Source organism: Amblyomma maculatum, chromosome 9 (genome assembly GCF_055883805.1).
Source record: "Amblyomma maculatum isolate TAMU_Amacu chromosome 9, ASM5588380v1, whole genome shotgun sequence".
NCBI classification, from domain to species: Eukaryota; Metazoa; Arthropoda; class Arachnida; order Ixodida; family Ixodidae; genus Amblyomma; species Amblyomma maculatum.
The window spans coordinates 50,746,492-50,771,415 of record NC_139352.1 but is presented as its reverse complement, the minus strand read 5'-3'; positions in this window follow the sequence as shown (position 1 = coordinate 50,771,415).

Sequence of the window (24,924 nt, the reverse complement as noted above, 5' to 3'; positions counted from 1 at the left end):
ACTGATGCATTTGTCGCCGCTGATGAGCAGTGGCCGTATTTATTTAATTTGCGAGCCCAAGCGATTGCGTGCGTGCGGGCGTGTATGTGTGTGAATCTCTGTTTGGGGGGTTGCTTAGATAGAGAAGAGTGAGCTGGAATACAAAAAAAAAGCAAGACTACACCCTTGCACATTATACATACACAGTGCTGAATTCGATTGTTTTTCATTTCTTTGCGCTGAAAAAAGAAAACAAAAATCTACTGAAAATTGGCAAGGCTAGTATTCGCAACCTGTACGTACGGCGTCGCCATCATTCAGCCGACTCGGCCCTTCGGTACTGCCAAAGCTACATCATCATCATCATCATCATCATCATCATCTGACTCCATAGGAGGGGGTCTCAATAGTCTTCGAGCGCAGGTGAAGAGGGAAATAGAAAGAGAGAGAAAGCGACTGAGATCCTGCTTCGTACATCATTTTTTACAAAGGGGAGAAATTATCTTGGGTTTTAGAAAATATGTTAATGGTTCTTATTAAAACTCGTAGCGGAAACAATAGAGAAGAAATGATCCGAAAACCACTGACAAAAATACAAAAAAAAAAATGGCAGCCTGCTTGGTACTGATGCAGTCCTTATTATGTTGAAGCACAGGTGATTTTATATCTCTCCTAAATACTGAAGGGGTCTCAGACCCAACGAGACCTCCCTGACTTTAAACCCTGGACCGTACTGCCCGAGCGGAGATACCGACGAGTCGCGTCCATATTGATCCGCTATCTGACGCCCGGCTGTAGTGCTGTTAGATAAATCGCGGAGCGCTTTTAGCGGGTTATTGCGTTGCGTTTCCGGGATGCGTTTTGCACGCCTTGTGCGCCTGTGACGCGCATGTTATGTGCAGGCTACGTAAAAGCGATGGCATTTTCAGTCTGCCGTAATGTTCGAGCCCTGCGGTCAAAGGCGATTCAAAACAGCGTGCCTTTCCCCTATTGGAGGGGGAGGAGGAATGAACTAGTTCATTGTCGAAATGTATGTCTTCAAGAAGAAGTGAAGTAATGAAGTGAGTTAAAATAGGACAGTCTGTTAAAATATTGCCGCGGGCGAGTCTTTTATTTAGTGTGTGGAAATTTAAAGCAGATGCCAGGAAACGAAGGCGACAAAGGCACAGACAAACGCTAGTTCTGGGTTTTCGACGCCGCTTGAAATTTTAGCATTGTATTGATTGATTGATTTATAGGAAGGGAAAGGCGCGGTAACTGTCTCACTTGTTTTCTGCGGACACCTCAACCGCGCCGTAAGGGGAGGGAGGAAGATGGGAGTGAAAGGGGAAAGAGAGAATGAGAAGCCGTAGTGGAGGGCTACGGAGTAATTTAGACCACCTGAGTATATTTAACGTGCGCTAACATCGCACAGCACACGGACGCCTCTTCGTTCCGCCTCCATAAAATTTTAGCATAATCAAGGTTATCACTCCTGGTATAGAGAGAGAGAAATCGATATAGAGGTAGAGAGAGATATAGAGATAGGTATATATAGAGATATATAGAGATAGTAGAGATATTGAGATATTGAAATAGAGATAGATAAATAGAGAGAGATAAAGAGAGAGAGAGAGAGATGCAACTTTTATTTCCGGCTCACATCGGAGCCACTGCACCAGCCATTTTTTTTTTTTTTTGCCACGAACTATTGTTGCTTACGAGTGACCACCCTTGAAATAACTTAGGGGACTGCATATTCACCAAGCATCCCGCCATAGAAGACGACCGTTATATCCGTCGTCCACAAAAGGAAAGGAGACGTATGTTTTTTCACATTGTAGCCTAGTACTGGAGACAACGCTCCGCCATTTAGGTACTTCTAACTTACCATGAACCTTTCAAAATGGCCGTCACTTTCGGTTGCAGGAATTTCCCGCTCCTAATTTCTACCACGTTAATTATTATTATTTTAATATACGCAGCTTGCCCCAGGTACCAAAACTTTGGGAGTAAAATAGCAAATCTGTTTTATTAACGAAGGAAGGAGCTGCGATAAGTAGAACGATGTGGTAATGGCTCTTTTAATGACCATCATTTGTCTTGCCTTTTTTTAAATGCCTTGCCCATGATAATTTCACTTCCCTTATTTCAGCAAGCGCATCATTCACTCCCGTTTATTCCATGACCCACTCTAATCTCTTCCTCTCATCGTTACACCAATCATCGATCATTTTCTCTTCCATATAGATCGATCACTGCGTTCTGCTCAATTCAAGTGCACGTTAAAGAACCTCAGGTGGTGGAACTTTCCGGAGTCCTCCACTACGGCGTCTCTCATAGCCCGAGTCGCTTTGGGACGTTAAACCACGCAAACCAACCAACCAACCAACCATCAAGTTGATTCCTTTCCGACAGCCACAACGTTTCCGCCCCACAGACGAGTGTATCGGTAAGGTACTACTCTTATATACTTTTTTCTTTAGGAATGCTTGTAAACTTCAATCCACGGTATCAGAGTACTTGCCAAATTCACCCACACAATTCCTATTCTTCTAGATTTTTTTCAAAGTCGTGATCCAAATCAGCAGTCACTATATATATTTCTCTACGTATAGATGTATTCCTTTACCATTTCCAAAGCACCGCTACCTATCGTAACTGGTGTTTCTACCTAAAGTGTTGAAATAGCTTTAATTTTATTCATTTTAATTTTTAGACCCATTATTCTTTGTCCATCTAGGTTATTGACCATGATTTGCATTTCATCCTCCGAGTTACTTTGTAAAGCAATGCCATCAGCGAATAAGAGATTACTAAAGTATTCTCAGCTGACCTCTCTATGGTTTGGTTTTGGTTTTGGTTTTGTAGGGTTTAACGTCTCAAAGCAACTCAGGCTATGAGAGACGCCGTAGTGGAGGGCTCCGGAGATTTTGACCACCTGGGGTTGTCGTGACGCTGGGGCTATGGCGACCCGGCCTTCACTTGGTAGCGTGCAGAGACTCGGGGTTGAAGTAGGATTGAATCTTCGAAGTTGGTGAAATATGTACAAGCAGGTTTACTGGCACTTTGAGAAAACGTATTTACAAGAATATTTACATGAAAAAGAAGGGTACATCAGCAAAATGACAAGCGTTAAGAGTTCATAGCGAGAAGCGACTGGATGAGCCGTTTACCCAGGGCCCAGAGCGACATTTCGTGCTCTGCAGCGTCCTTAAAAACCCCCTATGTCCAGCCCCTCTCTGAAGATGCTGACCAACCAAATCCAGGGCACGCCCCTCAGGTATCGGCATCCAATCGAACACATCACTGCACTGATGGTCTGAAGCACTGACTGGTCCGGCATTCATTCGTTGGGCGTGATCACTTGTTGGCGGGAAAAGCTTGGGAACGGCGAGGAGAGGAGGTACATTTCTATTCTTCAGCAAAGAAACCACAGGCTGGTTCTGGGGGTTTTACTTCTCAGAAACCCGAGTGCACGTGGCGCCGCATAGGGCTCCCAACATGGTCCCTTTTCGACAATTGCAAATCTTTCCTGCATTCCCGGGAAATCACTTAATGGCCGTATGAGTCATGCTCTTCTCTTGTCCTGCACGTCAGCGGACATGTCACTCTGTCGTCTCCTTTGGATAGGAGGCATTCATCACTGGAGGATAGCACTTCTCGACTGGAAGGGTGAACAAAAGAAAGCACTTCCTGCTATTTCCCGCAGGGGGACGTTTCTTTGTGTTTTTCCAGACGTTCTCTTGACAGGGCCAATTTGGCATTTGCAGGTTGTCCACAAAGCAAAACATGCTTACAAAACAGGATTCCTGGAAACAGGCTCACTTAGAGCCAATGGACCATCACCACATATTCACAAAACTTTTCCATGCCCACAGGCGAACAATAGAGCGCGCAAATGCGGATGCTTGGTCGTAACAGCCTCCTCCCCCGCCAGAAGAGACTCGGAGGGCAGCAGCCGCAGCTGCTGCATGAAGAGACGACTTAATGGCCTGCACGTGAACGCTTGAAGCTCGCTGTTGCATGTCGCGTTGTCTTGATTGTTGTAGGCCAAATTGCTTGAGCTATCTGAAACTCAACCACATGTCGAAGCAAGCACTCGGCTCCCGTCTGAAGAGACCAGGTCAAAAGAAAACTGCCATTGTTGTTCGAGAAAAGCCCACTCTCAAGACGTTCAGGACCCACGTAAACCTCGAAAACCAAACGTGCTGCTTTACATAGTCATCTATATTCAAGCGCACGAAAAAAAAAAAAAAACCTGATTATCAATTTGGATACATGGTGAGGAACATCTCGGACCGCTTAGAAAGAGCGGCTAAGCGCGTCCGCATTCCCATTTAACTTCCCCTTTTTGTATCTTATTTCAAAATTGTACTGCTGTAAAATCAAGCTCCACCTAAGAAGGCGACTGTTCTTCGATGTCGCAGTTTGCAGCCAAGCCAGGGGACAATGGTCCGTCTCTACGGTGAATTTGGCCCCTCCAAGATAGCACTGCAATTTTTGAATGGCCCATACAATGCAAGCGCATTCCTTCTCTGACGCGCAATAAGCCCTCTCTCTAGAACTCAGTTTTCTGCTCAAGTAGAGCACGGGGTGCTCATTACCGTCGTCATCTCTCTGGCAGAGAACAGCACCTAACCCTCGATCACTGGCATCACACTGGACCGTGAATTCTCGGCCATAGTCTGGAGCTCGCAATACCGGACGGCTAATCAGCACAGCCTTCAGGTTTACGAAGGAGGCTTCCTTTTGTTCGTCCCAGACTACATTTGTCGGTTCTGTCTTGCGGAGAGCGTCGGTCAGAGGGCTAGCCAAAGCTGAATAGTTAGGGATGTAGTGATTGTAGTACCCAGTCAGACCCAGGAATGCTCGAATTTCCGTCTTCGTGCTCGGCCGCGGGTAGTCTGCTACCGCAGAAATCTTAATCTCGCTGGGTTTCCTGAAACCTTGACCTACATTGTGACCCAAGTAGTCCACGGTCGCCCTTGCCAGGCAACATTTCTCGGCCTTTACGGTTAGTCCAGCTTGACGCAAAAGGCTCAGTACAGCTCTTAGATGTACCATATGGTCCGCCCATGAGTCGGAAAAAACCGCAATGTCGTCTAAATAAGGCACCGCGAATGTTTCACACCCCTTTAAAACCCTATCCATGAGTCGGGAAAAACAAAATGGAGCATTTTTGAGCCCGAAACTCATCATTGTTGGCTGGTAGCTGCCCGTCGGAGTGACGAAAGCCGCGTATCTGCTGGCGCGTTCAGTGAGCGGTACTTGCCAGTATCCTCGAGTAAGGTCCAGCGTAGTCACATATGCCGCTCTACTGACCTGTTCTACTCTCTCCTCAATATTCGGAATAGGATACACTTGATCCCTGGTGAGAGAATTTAGCTTTCGGTAGTCTACCACAGGCCTAGGGTCTTTACCTGGAGCTTCTACTAAGATCATAGGCGAAGCATAATCGCTTTCCGAGGGTTTTATTACTCCCAATTCCAGCATGCGAGTTACTTCCCTATCCAGAATTTCTCTTTGCCTTGGAGAAAATCGGTAGCACCTTGATCGCACTGGCACGTCTGAAGTCAGCTCAATATCGTGCTCAGTCAAATCAGTTCTGCCTGGCCTGTCCACGAAGCAGGCCTCAAACTCTGTTATTATCTCGCCCAGATCGGACAGCTGGGATTTCTTTAGTTCTCCTCTCTGCTCCGTCTTTTTGAGAAGCTCCTGAGCGTTGCTTCCTTTTCCGCTGAGGCAAATCAAGTTGTCCCCCATCTCCTCGGGAAGGTTTAACGTTAGATTTACCACGGCTTCCCTCTGCACATAAGGCTTCATAAGATTGCAATGATAAATGCGCACTTCTTTACGCCTACCGGGAATTTTCACTGCGTAGTTAGTGTTAGAAAGCTTTGCAACGACTTCAGCCGGTCCTTCCCACTGTACTTCAAGCTTATTCTGCCTTGAACTTCTCAGCAACATCACCTGGTCCCCGATACAAAACGTCCTTTGACGGGCTGACTTATCATAGTACACCTTGGAACGAGCCTGGGCTGACTTCATGCTGGCCTCAACGAGTTCCTTAGTGTTATGTAAGCGATTCAAGAGGTTCAGAATGAATTCTACTACTGTTGGGTCTTCTCCGCGCCCCTCCCAGGCTTCGCGCACCATTCGCAAAGGTGAGCGCAGTGACCTTCCGTACACCAACTCGGCTGGGCTAAATCCAGTGGATTCGTGCGGCACTGACCGCAAAGCGAAAAGCGCTGCAGGCAGGCAGGTATCCCATTCGCGCTTGTTTTCATAGCACAGTCCCCTCAGGACTCGTTTGAGAACAGAGTGCCATCTTTCTACGCTGTTGCTCTGCGGATGATGGATCGAGCTATGCACTACCTTAATGCCGCATCGCTCGAGAAATGAGGTGGTGAGGACACTCGTGAAAACGCTACCCTGATCACTTTGTACCTCGGAAGGGAATCCAACTCGTGCAAACACTGACAGCAGCGAATCCACTACACTCTCGGACGTCACCTCGCGCAGCGGAACAGCCTCTGGAAACTTTGTGGCTGGGCATAACATAGTGAGGATATAACGGTACCCTGACTCGGTCACAGGAAGTGGCCCAACTATATCTATTACTAACCGGTGAAACGGCTCGGTAATGATTGGTACTAACACCATCGGAGCTTTCCACTTATCTTGCGCCTTTCCAACCCGCTGGCACGTGTCGCATGACCGTACAAAATTTTCCGTGTCCTTAAAACATCCAGGCCAATAGTATTCTTGCAACAGCCTCTGCTTTGTTTTCTTTATTCCAAGGTGACATGACCACGAGCTGCCATGGGAAAGTCGCAGTAAGTCTCCGCGGTACTTTTGGGGAACGACTAATTGGTCCCGCTCTACTCCGCGCTTATCCTTGAATAAGCGATACAGCACTCCCTTTCTCATCTCGAAAGAAATATTGTTTGCTGTCTTAGTGGCGCGGTGGCGCTCCCTTATCTCCTGTATATTGGGATCATTGGCTTGCTCTATAGCTAAGTCCTCTCGGGTTCCACTTAAAAGTCTCGTGAGATTACTAGACACTGGCGGCAAGAGGTTACTCTCAAGAACGTCCTCATTCCGCGTCTCATCAAGCTCACTTTCAAGTTGACTTATCTGAGATGCCTCGCTCTCAAAGTTTTCTGACCTGCTATCTTCCGCATTTACCATTGTTTTAACTGCCGTTTCCTCCGCTGTGGATTTTTCTGGAATGAGCAGTGTAGCTAGTTCTCGCGCCTTTGAACGTGTTAAGGCTTGCACAACTCTGTCTCCGAAAAGGATGCCCCTCTTTCGCAGCAGCATGTCCGATTTGTTGGAGAACAAATACGGATAGCACTTAGGAAGCTTTCCTGAAACGGCAGCCTCGGTTGTTAATTCGCCGAAAGGGCCCTCGATGACCACGTTCGCGATCGGCAAGCACACACTCTGTTCCTCAACTACCTGTCGGATCCATGCACACTGTCCTGTATAGTCGGAAGGCGTCACATACGCCGGATGGACAACATCCATCGTTGCGGCCGAATCGCGCAGTACCTTGCAAGGCTTCCCGTTGACTACTAGGTCATGCATGTAAGGTTCCAAAAGCTGCATATTTTCATCGCAGTCACTGACATACGAGAAAACAAACTTTTCTTTCCGGCAGTTGACGGCAATGTGACCCTGCTCATTACACCTAAAGCATGTGAGCGGCTTCCTAGCCCCAAGCTTGATCTTTGTGTTCTGCGCGTTGGTCACTTCCCCACTTTTCTCACTGCCGTCCTTTCTAGGGCGTTTGCCTGAAGAAGCCTTCCTTTCTTCGTTTGCAAATCTAGCAAAGTGCCTTTTCTGACGGTTATTTACACTCAACTTGGGATTGCGGAGCCTATCCACTGCGGGGTTGCTGAATTGTCGGCGCGAAGCGTACTCCTCAATGACTTCGGCAGCTTCAGTTGCCGACTTAATGTCGCCTCGGTCCTGTAACCAATTTCTTTCTTTTTCTGGGAGGCAGCTATAAAACTGCTCCAAAAGAATTCGCTCGACTACAGCGTCCCTATCACTGTAGGAATCAGTGCTCTTTAGCCACTCGCCCAAATTAACTCTTAAATTGTATAGGAATTCAGGGTAACTCTCGTCCCTGGACTTAGTAGCGTTCCGAAAACGTTGTCTGAACGCCTCGGCGCTAAGCCTATACTTTCTCAGAAGGCAAGCTTTGACCTTCTCGTAGTTGTCCGCGTCCTCCTTGCTTAGCCGCGCGACAACCTCCGCTGCCTCGCAGGGCAGAACCGTCAATAATCTCTGAGACCAAGTGTCTCGCTGGAAGGACAGTTTTTCGCAGGTTCGCTCAAAGTTAGCCAGATACAGACCGATATCCCCTGATATCACATATGGCTGCATGTACTTTGACATCTTGAAATCTGCCTCCTTGTTGAGAAGAGGTACCGCTAGCTGGGGACAATTGCCCGACCTCTTGCTCAACTCTAGTTCTAATTTCCGGAGCTCAATTTCTTGGTCCAGCTTTTTTGCTTCTCTTTCACGCTTCTTTTCCTCTTTTTCCCACTCACGTTCGCGCTCCCTTTCCTCTTTTTCCCTCTCAAGTTCACGCTCACGCCTCTTTTCCTCTTTTTCCCGCTCTTTCTGCTCTTTTTCCCGCTCTTTCTGCTGTCTGAGCTGTTCCTTTTTTTGACCGATGAGGTTCCATGCTTCACTGAGTTCCTCATCATCGGCTCCCAAATCTGTGATTGCCTTTATAATCAAAGGTTTTCGTGCCAAACCACTTGTATCAATTCCCAATTCCTCACACAATTGCAACAGTTCCGGTTTCTGCAGCTTTTGTAGGTCCATGATCGCTCCGAGTGTCGGCTACTTCCAAAACAACAGTGCAAACTACCAAACCTAAAGGCGTTTCCACACTCTCTTTACCAGTTCTAAAATCTAACCCTGTTCTAGAACCTGGTCCACATCAGAAGAAAAGCCAAGCACTCACCCACACATGCGATCGATGTTCCGAGCTGCCCTCTTGTTGGCCGATTGTTGCTCCTGCTTGTTGCTTGAGATGCCACCTCCGATCACAAGGTGTTGTGGCTTGTAGCTTCAGATCCACCTCCAATCACCAGATGTTGTGGCTTGTAGATTCAGATCCCACCGCTGGTCACCAGTTGTCGTGACGCTGGGGCTATGGCGACCCGGCCTTCACTTGGTAGCGTGCAGAGACTCGGGGTTGAAGTAGGATTGAATCTTCGAAGTTGGTGAAATATGTACAAGCAGGTTTACTGGCACTTTGAGAAAACGTATTTACAAGAATATTTACATGAAAAAGAAGGGTACATCAGCAAAATGACAAGCGTTAAGAGTTCATAGCGAGAAGCGACTGGATGAGCCGTTTACCCAGGGCCCAGAGCGACATTTCGTGCTCTGCAGCGTCCTTAAAAACCCCCTATGTCCAGCCCCTCTCTGAAGATGCTGACCAACCAAATCCAGGGCACGCCCCTCAGGTATCGGCATCCAATCGAACACATCACTGCACTGATGGTCTGAAGCACTGACTGGTCCGGCATTCATTCGTTGGGCGTGATCACTTGTTGGTGGGAAAAGCTTGGGAACGGCGAGGAGAGGAGGTACATTTCTATTCTTCAGCAAAGAAACCACAGGCTGGTTCTGGGGGTTTTACTTCTCAGAAACCCGAGTGCACGTGGCGCCGCATAGGGCTCCCAACATGGTCCCTTTTCGACAATTGCAAATCTTTCCTGCATTCCCGGGAAATCACTTAATGGCCGTATGAGTCATGCTCTTCTCTTGTCCTGCACGTCAGCGGACATGTCACTCTGTCGTCTCCTTTGGATAGGAGGCATTCATCACTGGAGGATAGCACTTCTCGACTGGAAGGGTGAACAAAAGAAAGCACTTCCTGCTATTTCCCGCAGGGGGACGTTTCTTTGTGTTTTTCCAGACGTTCTCTTGACAGGGCCAATTTGGCATTTGCAGGTTGTCCACAAAGCAAAACATGCTTACAAAACAGGATTCCTGGAAACAGGCTCACTTAGAGCCAATGGACCATCACCACATATTCACAAAACTTTTCCATGCCCACAGGCGAACAATAGAGCGCGCAAATGCGGATGCTTGGTCGTAACAGGGTTCTTTAACGTGCACTGACATCGCACAGCACACGGGCGCTTTGCTTTTCGCCTACATCGAAAAGCGGCCGCCAAGGCCGAGATTCGATCCCGCGTCCTTGGGAACAGTAGTCGAGCGCCGTAACCACTGCGCCACCCCGGCGGGGTGCTGACCTCTATATCTAACTGTTCCCAATTCATGACTCTGAATGCCTACGTTGAAAAAGTGCACCAAAGGACCCAACGACCACCGATACTAAGGGAAGGATAGGAAATTTGTGTGTGAATAAATCCAAAATTCTATCCTAATCATGAATATAAACAAATAAATTCAGAAGAAAAATAACCATGAACTTCAAAGACATGCAAGACTGGTGCACTGCATAGACTGTAAGATAAGAAGCAAAAATGGCTAGCCGACCTTCGTGACGTTTAAGCTTTGAAAGAGAGTTAAAGACCAGTTGTGGACAAAATGTGTCCCGCTTTTGCGGCGTTCTGATTAGCCGAGGCGGGAGGACGTCATAGAGGTCTCGACCAATCGAGAGCATCACCATAGTATGCGCGAATGCGTGCCTTATATGGCCATATGTCAATCAATTATCAATTACTAATTAATGAACAAATCAATTACTAGTTGACGCTAATTAAGTAATTCATTCATTGACTAATTGATGATTAATTATTACTAATTAGTGCTAGTTGTGTAGCACAATGCGGCACTCCGGCTTTCGCCTTTCACTACTTTAGTCGCTAAGTTCCTCATTTTTTCTGAGAGGCCTCAAGAAATCTTCCTCTTTATGAAGAGTTGCTGCCAGGATCTCGTTCTACAGGTACTACACCTTGTTTTATATAGAAACCTATTTGCTCAAAGAAAGAAAGGAAGTAAGAGAAAAAGAAAGAAGGAAAGAACGCGAACAATATGGAACCAAAAGACAGAAATCATATAGGTAAGAAAATAAATATTGAAAGAAAGGCAGAAAGAACTTAAATAAAACTGATTGGCAAGAAACCTCGACACCGCATCGATAATAACAGACTCCGAATGTTGTTTAGCAGTTGCGTGCATACCGTCTAAATAAGCAACTGCTTACGCCGCAGCAATACAACCTTGGTGCGCGCCGCATACACGGTATACGTCGATGCGATACAGTTGAGAAACAGGAGGGGGCGGGGCCAACGAGCATTTTTTTTTACTTTTGTTTTTTTCTTCGCACGAACCTAACGCTCCAATGTAGTGGGCAAGAAGGGCCTTTGGGCAAGGACCTCGATTCAAGGGTGCGGTGGCCGGCGTGTCGCCTCCACCCTTCACTAATTACGCGATTCGCGACCATCCAACTCCCCGCGGACACCCATGCGCTGGCTTAGAATAAGCTCCTCCCACATTCGGAGACGGCGCACCTTCGTGAGATTCGCGCCTACGTACTCTCGTCTTATATTCTCCCTCCCACTTTCTCATTTTTCTCTTCATTGTGTTTCGGGCAATAGCCCCGACGGACTCCAAGTAGCGAGATGCTCCTAAACATGGGTGCAGCGCCCGGGCGCTCCCTATTGCGTGCTTGCAGCCCATAGGTGTTATATGTACGTCGGGAGTCAGCGCGGTGCTCTATCGTGGGGGATGGAGTGGACCAGCTAGGGGGCTGCCGTATATTAAAACGACGCATCGCGTGCTTTGGGTGCCGCGGAGGCGCACGTGCAGGTGTGCGGATCGTGTTCTCGCACTCATTGCCACAGGTATAAAAGATCGCAAATTGCGCTCCCACGCGCCGCAATTTTGCGCGTACAACGCTGGTCACTGAGGTGTGGCCGCGGGAACAAATCACATGGAGGAGTGCTCCGAGACTCCAGTTAGAAACAGGAGCGCGTACTCTGCTTCCATATAAGGGGCTGCGCAGTTGGAAGGCGGGGCATCCCGGACACTTGGAAGGGGTTACTCGGAAGCACTAGAGGCTGCAGTGGAAGGCAAGGTCAATGCGAGTCGCTTCCGCGCTCGAACTATGTGGATGGGAACAAGCCCGTCATCAATCTAAAGCGCCAAATGGGCTGTGAGCGCACTGCCGACGATAACGTACGCAGTCTTATCAGGCTGAGTGTTTTTTTTTTTATAGTAGTTTGCAATAATCTCTGCATGAAAGGAAGTAACACGGGCGGTGAGTTTGTTGGGGGTGGGCCATGAGAGACGCTTTGATTGAGGGGCCCGGATTAGTTTCCTGTGTGTGGCAGGGTTTCAGAATTCTTTGGCGATGGTAACATGTACATCTAACACAAATAGATCTAATGCTAGGTGGCCAGGGCGAAACTTTACCAGTATAAAATCAAGGCTGACACACGTGCGCTGAATGTCAGGCCATTATTAGGCATAGTCTTGCTATCGGCACAAGGCAAGGCGCCTATGCGCTGGCGCACGTGCATGTTAAAGAACCACGAATGTATAAATTTCTGGGGCCCTCACTCATAACCAGTGTCACTTTGCGACGTTAAACTCCATCAACCAACTAACTACATTGACCTGAAATACCATGGCAAATAACGGTTTATTTACCGTAAATGAAGCTATAGCCTCGAGCAAAGACAACACTATTTGAAGATCCCTGTCTCGTATACAGTAAACTGATGAAAGCAGCCCTTCGTCATGCCATGACTAATTTTTTATACTTTCCCGCCCACTACTAACCAACAATTGTTGTTGCTTTTTCATTCTCTTCTATACCAGTCAAGGACGCGTCCATTCCAACTAAAAAAAAAAAAAAATAAATGTATCTCTCCTCGCCACTTTTGAAATCTGAGCGATCTATAGGAGCCGCATATGCGAGACTTCTGAATCGCGCGCTCTTTCCGCCCTGTCGCCTTCCAGTCGACATGGACCTCTCTGGATCCCGACACTTCTGTTGTGACCTCTTCCTGGATGTTCGTGGACACTTGTCAACAGCAATACGATCAATAAACTTGAGTACGTGTGCCCTATAGGGCAGAGGCGTCGTCCAGAAATTCTAACAGTAACCTATATATATATATATATATATATATATATATATATATATATATATATATATATATATATTTGTATATAAGCAGATCCATCAAGGGGAAATGAGGGTGCTCGTTATAATACATGAAGGAAAGAAGCCAACAGTCGGCGAGGCCAAGGAAAGCGTTGGGATGGTACTTTGTTTTTGTTTTTTTAATGTTTACTTGGGTAATCACAGAAATTAGTAATCTAATCTGTTTAGGGGAAAGATAATTAGACACAAAGTAGAAGAAAAAACAACGTGCCGATGGTGGGATCCGAACCCACGACCTCCACAGCTTTCGCCCTCGCTCTTAATCACGTTCTACATGACGCTGGCGGTAACAAAGGACGTCCCACGTCCGCCGCTATGGCTGAGGGTGGCGCTGGTGAACACTCTTAAGGTTCGTATACAGACAACATAAATACCCAAGAAAGTAGCAGGGGGGACAGCGGCCGATGTAGCTCAGTTGGAAGAGCACCGGACGCGTTATTCGGAGGTCGTGGGTTCGGATCCCACCATCGGCACGTTGTTTTTTCTTCTACTTTGTGTCTAATTATCTTTCCCCTAAACAGATTACATTACTAATTTCTGTGATTACCCAAGTAAACATTAAAAAAAAAAAAAGAAAACAAAGTACCATCCCAACGCTTTCCTTGGCCTCGCCGACTATTGGCTTCTTTCCTTCATGTATTATAACGAGCACCCTCATTTCCCTTTGATTGATCTGCTTGTAGCTTACGGGGGTCTCGGTTCTGGCAGTCTTGAAGCCATAGGTAGCGTAAGAGGGTTCAAGCACAGCTTTCGCCCTCGCTCTTGATCACGTTCTACGTGACGCTGGCGGTAACAAAGGACGTCCCACGTCCGCCGCTATGGCTGAGGGTGGCGCTGGTGAACACTCTCAAGGTTCGTATACAGACAACATAAATACCTAAGAAAGTAGCAGGGGGGACAGCGGCCGATGTAGCTCAGTTGGAAGAGCACCGGACGCGTTATTCGGAGGTCGTGGGTTCGGATCCCACCATCGGCACGTTGTTTTTTTCTTCTACTTTGTGTCGAATTATCTGTCCCCTAAACAGATTACATTACTAATTTCTGTGATTACCCAAGTAAACATTAAAAAAAAACAAAACAAAGTACCATCCCAACGCTTTCCTTGGCCTCGCCGACTGTTGGCTTCTTTCCTTCATATATATATACCGGGTGTCCCAGCTAACTTGAACCAAGGGGTACAAAATAATAAATTTGAGGTAGGTCAGTGAAACCAATTGCATACAACTGCCAGCCTCCTTGCACACTACAGCCAATTTTTTGTTTTGCAATTACTTAATTAGCTAATTATGTTAATTTTTCTAATTTATTAAATATCGACTTTAGACCAAAAATGTGAATTGGAAAGTTGTAGAGCACCTTCAGAAACCACCATTTCATTAATTGCGACAAAGAAAGTCTCACGTGTATCTTTTTTTCCGGGCTCAGAAGAAAGCCCGCGAAATACAAATAATACCACGTGACGTGCATTTGGGCGCCGCGATTGTGGCGCTCTCAGTCGTGGTTTGAGCGAACGAAATTAGCTGCGGCCATGTCTTCTTGGCCCCGTTAAAGCGGCAGGCCGATATGCCTGCGATGGCTTCTTCGCCCGCGTCAGACAGCCGGCCCACGTGACGGTGCAGTAGCAGCGAGAGCGGCGAACCGACACCACCGAGCTTCTAACAAGGCCTCTTTCTCTCTCATCAGCGAACGTCACGACAAACGGATGAGCGATAAGGTATCAGCCACTGAATCTGGGCATACAGGCTTGGGTAAAGGGGCGAGATGACATCATGTGACTCGACTAAAACTAGCGCTGCACCTTCATTTGCCGGTTCTTTATCGCCATCCGCCTGTCGTGATGTAGGCTGCTGCGGTGCGCAGGCCTGGCCAAAATCGCGGTGGCGACAGGCGAGCTCGAGCTCGCTCGAACCATCGCCAATATTTCTGCCTGCCGCTGCAATGGGACCATCGGGTCACGGCCGCAGCTGATTTCGTTCGCTCAAACCACGACTGAGAGCACCACAATCGCGGCGCACAAATGCGCTAGTCACGTGGTATTATTTGTATTTCGCGGGCTTTCTTCTGAGCTCGGAAAAAAAGATACACGTGAGACTTTCTTTATCGCAAATAATGGAATGGGCTTTTATGAAGGTGCTCTACAACTTTCCAATTCACATTTTTGGTCTAAAGTCGACATTTAATAAATTAGAAAAATTAACGTAATTAGCTAATTAAGTAATTCCAAAACAAAAAATTGCCTGTAGTGCACAAACAGGCTTGCAGTTGTATGCAATTGGTTTCACTGACCTACCTCAAATATATTATTTTGTAACCCTTGGTTCAAGTTAGCTGGGACACCCGGTATATATATATATATATATATATATATATATATATATATATATATATATATATATTGTAAAAGAAGGCTAGGTCGAGACGGCGAGGTCGTGACGGCAAGGACAGCCAAGCCTTGTCTAGCGTTTTAATCCGATCACGAACCCAGGCGCGCGCCGGAGCCGGCGCCGCGGGACGATGATGATAGTATGTACAAATGAAAGAAGAAGATCATGGCATGTACAAATGAAAGAAGGTCCACAGAAGGCTCACAATATATATATATATATATATATATATATATATATATATATATATATATATATATATATATATATATATATATATATAATCTATAGTTTTTACTTCGAAAACCTCGTCAGGCGCATTCACACGGCTTTGACATGTTCACAGACTGCAGTGCGATCCGAAGGCTTATTAGCCCTCGCTTATTAATATTATTAGTTATATTCTGACATAACGAGATGCCGATGAGTACTGGACGACATGACGGATAGGAATGATGTAACGGCACGTTTTTCTAGTATGCGCCAGCTTTCAAGCAGGCTGGTAAAAAGGTGCCTCCAAAGCAAAAGCAAACAAGCAAACAAATTATCTGAGCCGTCTAGCACAGCACGAAGAAGCCAGGTGTAAAGCTACTTCCGGACACTACCGGACGTGTTCTTACTTAACCGGTGCGATTCAGCAGTCATTATCATCCTAGCAGCTAACCGAGGAATAGACTTCGTGACAATGGTTAAGGTGCACTAAAACGTCAGGCAAGAGACTACATCTACTTCAATTTGCGGCGTCCCGTGGCTATCTTGCCCCCAGTGGGGACGTGGGCAAAGGTTGCTCCCTCGCGGCTTCGAGGAGGAGGGAGCCAAAGCGCCTCCAGTAAATGCTTAAATGCTGTGACTCACTCCTTACTGAATGCTGCCAAAGAAACGTGGGAAACCAGATTTGCTCCCACTGGAGCGGCAGACTTTGTGAGAGCGAGCCGACGGTTTTCACCAGTGTGTGCCTAGCGGAGCATATATATATATATATATATATATATATATATATATATATATATATATATATATATATATATATATATATATATATATATATACCACCAGCTAGCAACTCCATGCTTGCGAGAGAAAAGGTCTGCAGCAGATGGCATACTTTTATTCTAGACTCTGCCGCTAAAAGCATTTCCGCCGAACCGTCTCTTTCGTCTCAAAGTAAAATTTTAATCTTTTTGCTTTTAATAAGCTGCAGCTAATCTTGGCTGCTCTCTCCAAGCCATACTGAAGGGGCGACCGTCCGGGGTTTATGTAAAAAGCAGGACGGGCCGGTTTTCTTTTTCCTTGAGAGATGGTCTGAAAATGAGACATTTTGACTTACTTTTATTTATTGTTACCTTCCTTTTACTTGATTACTGCAGGCATTTATTGGTTTCATTCTGATTTTTTGGCTCATGACCCGCGATGGACGAGATCAGCGTTCCCGTTCCTTTTTAGCTGTATATATGGCTACACTTGGTCGGTTGTTAATGAGTAACTACTCCATTAATTAAGGCAAAAGCCTTTATTACCTCATCATTGTTGCCAGCAAAAGTGTCACGCTTTTGCGGTGGCTCTGATTGGTCGAGACGGGATGACGTCATGGAGGTCTCGACCAATCACAGAGCACCACCACAGTATGCGCGAATGCGTGCCTTATATGGTCATATGCCAATCCATGATCAATTGCTAATTGATAGCTACTAATTATTACTAATTATTCACTTATGAATGATTAATGATTTCTTAAGTACTAATTATTTGTAATTACTAACTTGTCAGTTTTGCAATTAGTTAATTATTGCTAATTATTGTCGCACATCCGGTAAAATCAACCTCACAACAGTAAACGTAGAACAACTGCGAAGATACAAGGAGCGCGATCTCGTCGCTGCCAAGAAGAATTCACTGATTAAATGTACTCGCAGAATGTGAAAGAGTAGACGCTCGCTTTACTCGTAGCAGCATTCATCGCTACATGCGTAACAGTATGTAACACTCAGGCTTTCGCCTTTCATCACTTTAGTCGCCAAAGTGCCCTGGAATTTTTTTACCACAAGAGGATCACAGCGGATACGACATCAATCCCGACTTATACATTCACGTTTAGAACCTCTGTTCAGCCTCCGGCCACACAGCTTCTGTTAGGAGAGGACGACCGGACTTTAAAGTCGCCTGACCACTTCCGTTCCATCTCTTTAAAGCGTCCCTTGGAATATTAAAGGGTTTTTGTCGATCAGTCAGCGGCGAAGGAGCCAACACAAAGTGGAAGATTCCTGCTGTGAAGTTATACTGTATCGAGCGCAGTAAGCTGCGGCTGAGCCAACACGGACAGCCACTCTCTAACCTCGGAATAATGGGCCGATTTCTGCGAGTTACCCAAATCATTCACCGCTTGGAGATATGCAACGCTGTAATGTGCTATAATACGTGCATTTTAGCGAAGGGGTGTCTTGCATTTTTGTTCATGGTGAAAATCACAGGCACGCGATCTTACTTGCGATGACCGAGGGGACGATATTTATGTGGAATATTTGCAGCCACGCAACAGGTTCCCCGTTGTTCGAGATAATCGTAATTTGCGTACCGTATTTCGAAACCTCTTTGTAACTTTCCAGATATGTCGCCAGGTAAAAAGAACACTGCTCCCTTGTGGGGGGTATTCGAGCAAGAACGTGACCATATTCCTTGTGCCGAACCCCAGGTGGTCGAAATTTCCGGAGCCCTCCACTACGGCGTCTCTCATAGCCTGAGTCGCTTTGGGACGTTAAACCCCACAAACCAAACCAAACCTAACGTCCATTACTTTCTTAACATGTTGTAAGCCAAAGCGTTTCTGGACATTTCACTTCTCCTTTCATGTAAGCGTTAGTTTTTGCGGATTGAAGTTTAGGTTCACTGGGACAGGGGCTGTTTTTTACATTGTTGTGTTACTATTTCCTTTCGCGCAAACCATGGCAGTTTTAGTTACCGAGTAGACCGATATATAACCGAGCGTAGCACAGGGAATGCTGCGGCAAGGAAAGGTGCTCTCTTGAATAAACAATTCATTCCTTCTTTTCTTTTTATTTTCGTGCAAGTGCTCGCGAAATCAGACCACCTCAAAGATGTGTCACACCATAGCCCCCTTTATAAAGGAGGATTTGGTCACACCTTCCGAAGCACGAGTTTCAACCCGCGAATGGCCACAGGCGACGTTAGTTCCGGTGTAGCTATGATGGACGACCGATCCTTGCAGGCAGCTGCTGCAACTTGGCCGGGCTGACAAGTTACACCTTCATATATCACGCGCCGGCATAGATTTCTTCCTTATTATTACTTGCATAAACATCGATGACCACCCACTTCGTGTTAAGGCACTGGACACGCGACACCTACGCGGACGTCCACCCACGACTCGAGACCCGGCCAGCTCCCGTTCTCAAGCACCGAAGGCCTCCCAAAGCGAACAGCCGGCGTCTACGACGGAGGCCTAGCCTATAGCGCAGAAAGAGGTTCGGCTCGGTTGGAGGCTTGGCTTCTTGAGGGTGAACTCAGACGAGTAGGCGACGCAAACGCCACCGCCTCCAGGCTGGGCTCCGGTCAAGCATCCCTCGTGTGCTCTCGCACTGTCCCAAACAGACTGCCTGGAGTGGGCGACCCGCACGTCGCCACACGAGGGGGGGGGGGGGGGGGGGGGGGCGCTGCTGGTGGGAGAGGCGTCGGTGTTGGGCAGTGGACGCTCTGCATCTCTGATATAGAGTATAGTGACCGTGCGCGTCTCGTCGGCGTCGCCGTAGCCGCCCACGTCCCAATCACGGCCGGTCAGTGGCACCGACTGCGGCGGCGCGCACACAGGAATCGCCGATGCTTCTGCTGACGCTGTGTCGGCAGCGCGGGTCGCACAACGCGCCACTTCACACGGCGGCGCCTCTAAAAGCACGATAAGTTCGCGCTTATGACAGAGGCGCGGTACGGGCCGCTGGCAACCAAAGAGGTCGTCATAGGCGTCGCTAATCGACCCCGCTGCAGTAGAAGAGGCAGGCATTTTTGCGAGCGACCTGTACCTGCCCCCACACGCCGGACAAACTGACTGCAATAAGAAGAGTAAGGACAGCTGTTGAGCGTGTTGTCCTATAATTAGTCCCGCGTTGCCCGTACCTATAGATGATTCGTTTCTCGGCGACTCTGGCTGGCACTTGCCTCCTTTATTACGGCGCGCTGCGTAGGCAGTGCACCTCCTTATTGGCCCGCGCGTGTGAAACGGTAGTAAATTTCGTGTCGGGTCGTGCTGATCGTCACCTCGGGGCGGTCGTTACCCGCCCTGCGATCGCCGGGCGAGATTGCCAACGCCTGTGGCTAGCGAACGTGCCAACCAGTTTGGAAACACAGACGGAAAAAGGACGCAACCCAGACTGCGGAACGGCAGTTGCTGCATGTGCGGACCTGTCCGACTCGATTCGGAACGGCATTTTGGCGCAGAAGACATCCCAACTGTACAAGGCTATTTATTTAGAAAGGTGGCTACTGCTGATAGCGGACTGGTCTTCACTGCGTCACACCGAGTCCTGTGCGAAAATTTTGCAGTTAAACTTTTTTGGGCGTTTCCAGCGTCCGCGCACGTAGGGCTCCACTGTCCGTTAGACATAAACGGCACGTCAAGTTCGTTCTGGTGTTGCAGCACGGAGGCCAACTTTCTCAGACTTCCCTTGCAGTTAATTCTCAGTCACCCGTGGAATATTTCAAATATAACTTAACTTATGAAAACGCACGACTGAAATGGTTTAGCCTTCCAATTCGTATCAGCATCTTGTTTCTGTAGTTAGTCCCACGGTTGCGTTATATTTCAGGCCGCCATATAAAACCAATGTGGCGCATTTCTTGCAATAGATAGCATAGAGGTACAAGCCTCCAGAGGAAGGATCTGAAGATTAATTATTCTGCTCTTATGGCGGACTCTTACGATACACGAGAAAATTGCCGCCATTAGACAATTTCTTGTTGAAAAACAAAATGTGAATGTCCAGAAGTTTCGAGCATGTACAATAAAAATGTTCGTGTAACCGTAGGAGTTCGTACTCCGTGAAAAGCACGTTATTTATTATTGCATATATGCACGCAATAATACGACTACATGCGCATCCCGAGCGGGTGAGATCTGTGGAAAACGCGGGAAGCATTTTTATGCTGTTACTGCAGTACGAGCTCAGAAAATATATGCTAACTCTGAGACAAACGCATTTACATAGCGAAAAAAATCAACAGAACAAAATATTAAAAGACACAGAGTGTCTACACAGTAGAAACTCATTTAACAAGAGGACTAAACAGCATCGAAGGAGAACTGTACAAATATTTCCAATATTTTGTTAAAATGCGGGGAACTGATGACATGCAACACCTCAGCCCCCCCCCCCCCCCCCCCCGAAAAAAAAAGAAAAAAAAAGAATTTCAAAGATAACCTTGGTATCGTTCGCTCCCATGTTGACCACAATGATACCAAGGTTATCTTTGCAAGCGCTTTTTTTATTATTATTTAGGGGGGGGGGGTGCAGTGGATTTACAAGGCTCAAAAAGAGCCATCATCATGGCGTTCTGTATTAGACGAGTTGGCTAATTTCAAGCGCCTTTAGTAATGTAACACCGGCCAAAGTGTGGGTTTTTTGTTTGTTTGTTTAGTGTGTATGCTTAAGCTGCAATAAAGAAGAAAAAAGATAACCTTGGTATCACCGTTCAAATTGCACCCTTACAAACCAGGGGAGGCCGTCCCCTTGGACACTGACAGTCTGCCGCACACAGTATATGACAGGCTTCGCGCGTACGCCCCGCGTGACCCACGAAAACACGACCGTCGTCGTCGGTGGCGGTGGTCAAGCCCTCCCGCATGTTCCCGCTTGTATATCCTTATATTTGTTTGGGGCAAAGCTGGTGGCAGTGGGCGCGAGTTGAGTCCAAGTAGACGCAGCCCCGTAATTTGGACGCCCTCCCAAGAAGGGGGTGCAGGGGGAGGGTGGTACGGAGCGCTGCGCCTCGCACGCACACGCGCGGGACGTGGGCTGACAAAACGAAACATCTCTCCGTCGTGGTGTCTGTTGCTGACGTTCGAACTTCGTTCCCAGCGGTGGCGCAACCGGCAGCGGTCAAGCGCTCGTGGGCGCTCGCGGTGGGGGCTGCGCTTTCGAGGTACCTGAATTACCTAACCACGTTTGGCATCAGCGGGCGGTTGACGCATAATGAAAGGGGGTGACGTGAGCCTGTATAGGCGCCGGCTCAAGCGAAGTGTCGTTGACTTTGGAGTCGTCGACGCCAACAAACAAGCCTTATGTGGTTTCAGTGCTTTGCTTGGGACCCGGTAAGGAGTGCCGGGTGTTCTCTTCATGCTTTTAACCATCGATCTCTTTATGACTTCTCTGCAAAGACTGTGCCCAATTATTATGACATCCTGTAGTGATTTTATGGCCCTGCGCCTATGTGTTCGCACCATGGTTGTACTCTTACCATACAACTCTACGTTGCATATGATGCGTTACAATTAAGTATTTGATTAATTGTAGTGAAGTACATTCTTTCTGTATCATGCTATCAAAAGGTTACCTTTTCAAACGGTAACGTTTCACGTGATGCAGTTATGTTTTTGTGCAATGAATCACTCGTAATCAGTTGCTTATTTCTTTCCCCAAAATGTTTGTAACCAACGGGACAGCTCTGAGAATCTCGGCTGCAAGCTCCACTGTTGAAGCCCAAGTTTCTGCGGACGAAACAACTGTGGACATGCGCCGCAAGCGATCATGTTTGGGCCACGACCGGGTTATCGCCGTCTCCTGCAGCTGTTCTCATTCCAAGGAACACACACACACGTACGCACTGTATGGACCTCTCTAGAACACTGCCAGGTGGCATCGCATGGGCGTCGACACCGTACTCGAAAGCTTCCGCACTCAGCGTAAAGGCGCGGAAAATGAGGATTCTGCTGAAACCTGCAGCACTGCTGCTATAGCGGTTTTTGTGGACGCTCTGGTACACAAACTTTACGCTCAGATAATGCCTGGTGGATCCCTTTTGACTTGCTCAGTAAACACAGCTTTTCAGAATTCTTACACGCCGCCTTGAGAATGTATACCCTCGTCAATGCCTTGGTTTCTCTGCATGGATGGTGTCATTCTCCTTCTCACACGAGAGGAACCGGTCCGGAGCCGCACAAGTGTTGCCGTCCCTCCTTGCGCGGTAATCCCCCCTGGGGTCTTACAAGGTTGCGTTTCAGAGGATTCGGGTCGGGGTTGCCCTTATACCTGCCGTCAGTAGGACGCTGCCTCAATTTCAACACTTATAGCCCTGCCCCTGCACGGTGTCCAGTGTGCAACTTTAAAAATACTGAGGTGTAAATCCATCACCTTTTGAGGGTTTGTCCGGCGCTGAAGGCGACGAGAATCTGGCACCTGGCAGCTCCGGGTCTCCTGCCAAACACCCTTCATCGGTCCCCACCATCGCTTCCCTTTCGATTTAAACAGGTCGACTAGTTTTTTTTTTTTTTTTTTCAATCGAATACTCCCGCTTCCTCCCTATTCTTTTCCTCTTTAAATCCCTTTAAGCCCCGAAGGCAATGAAGACGTTATTAAAAAAAAAAGTGCTGTTGAGCTGCACTGTGTGTGATTATGCTTTAAAGTGAGTATATAAATTTGCTTCTAATATCCTAGAAAATCGGCCCAGCTAGTTTGAACGCTTAATACGTGGATAAACGAGCAATGCAAAGTTCGTGGCTACTTTTCATATATGAAGCCTCAGGAAAAGCATATATTAATGCGGCATAAAATCGGGTGTAAGTCTTGTCGGGACTTCGAGCGAACAATAATGGGTGTTGCTTTTTGTAGCAGGCAGGTGACGTTCATAGCTGTGCATTAACTGGTCACTGTATGAAGTCACGAGACCACATCGGCTACCAGACGCTGCCAACTCGGGCTTCGCCTTTGATCGGAATTCAACCTTCCAGGAACTGATCCTTGGATCCCGAACTGGACACGCTGCCCATAGACCACAATAACAGACTAGTACAGCTTGGTTAAGGCGGGGATATTTATGCTGGCGGGATTTTCATGTAATTTAGTATCATACGATTGTATCCAATTTAGTATCTAATGAAATAGTTGCACTGCAAATTAAAAGGCAGTGATTAATTTGGTGGCAAAGGGCATGCGTATAACTTAAGTGTCCACCAAATATATTTATGATCAGTCAGTTGAAAAGCAGCTATTATATTAGCGTAGCAATGCAATATTTTTATTGGGTCTACATCACGGATTGCGCTGTAGCTCCCATATATATAGGACTGACGGGTGTAGAAATTCGGAGTCGATGAGAGGCGGAATAACAAGTGCTTTTCCACTACTTTTTTCATTCAGTTCCCTTTCATTATTATTGTGCTTATTTAAGCTGTGAGGATAGCGAATGCCTTATCAATCTATTTTTCTAGTTAGTGTTCCTAATATACTGGGCTTAGCAGGGAGTCAACAAACTTAAAATAAAGAAAAGACTATTCTTTGGTCCTTTAACAACAAGCATTCCTCTTTGATGTCTTATACACGCAGTGAACAACTACTTCAAATTATTTAGATATACTGGTGTGATCTCTGCATTAAACATACTATTGGTTAATTGCATTCGCTATATATGTGGTGATACGTTAAAAAAATCTTTGTTGCTTGAGTCACACTCTTTCTCTAGGTCCCCAGGAAACTGTGTTAATAACGTAAATAATTTATCATTCTTATATTTATTATATCACTATTTTAATAGGCAACATGATGAAGAGGTGCTAGTGTAATGTGCAAGATGAAATGACCATAGTGCTTTATTATTTGTGTTCTGTAGGAAATACATGTTTTATCGAAAAACAAATTAATAAACGAAACAAACGTAAGAGAATCACTGCCATGAGAGCAGACGGGCTCACGTAGGCGACCACGAACCCTCCTCTCGCCTCCAACATCGTTGCGCGTCTACGGTATCAGAGACATAGGCCATCTAACGGAGGCCATAGGGAAACAACATTTACTTAAGCAATGCCGCCCATACTTGCTAATCAAGATCATAGAAGAGAGAGAGTGATAGAAAGTATTCAGAAATGAAAGGCGGTGAGTTCGGTGACGGTAAAGAGACCCTGGTCTGCTACACACTGAGGAAGGGAAAGAAGTGAAGTAAAGGAGAGTTTGGGGGTCGAATGGAGGATGATGATGTCATAGTATTTTGCTGGATGCTAAGCGCGGGAAGACCGGACAACAAGAACACTGAAAACAAAACATGACACAGCGCTACTAACAACTGAGATTTATTACAGGAATCACCCGTTTAAATACGGCAGTTTTCCAACAATAAAAAGAAAAAGCAATGTCACAAGAAAGCCTATCATATCTCTGGCTGCCTCATCTGCCCGAGAGTGAACCTACCCTT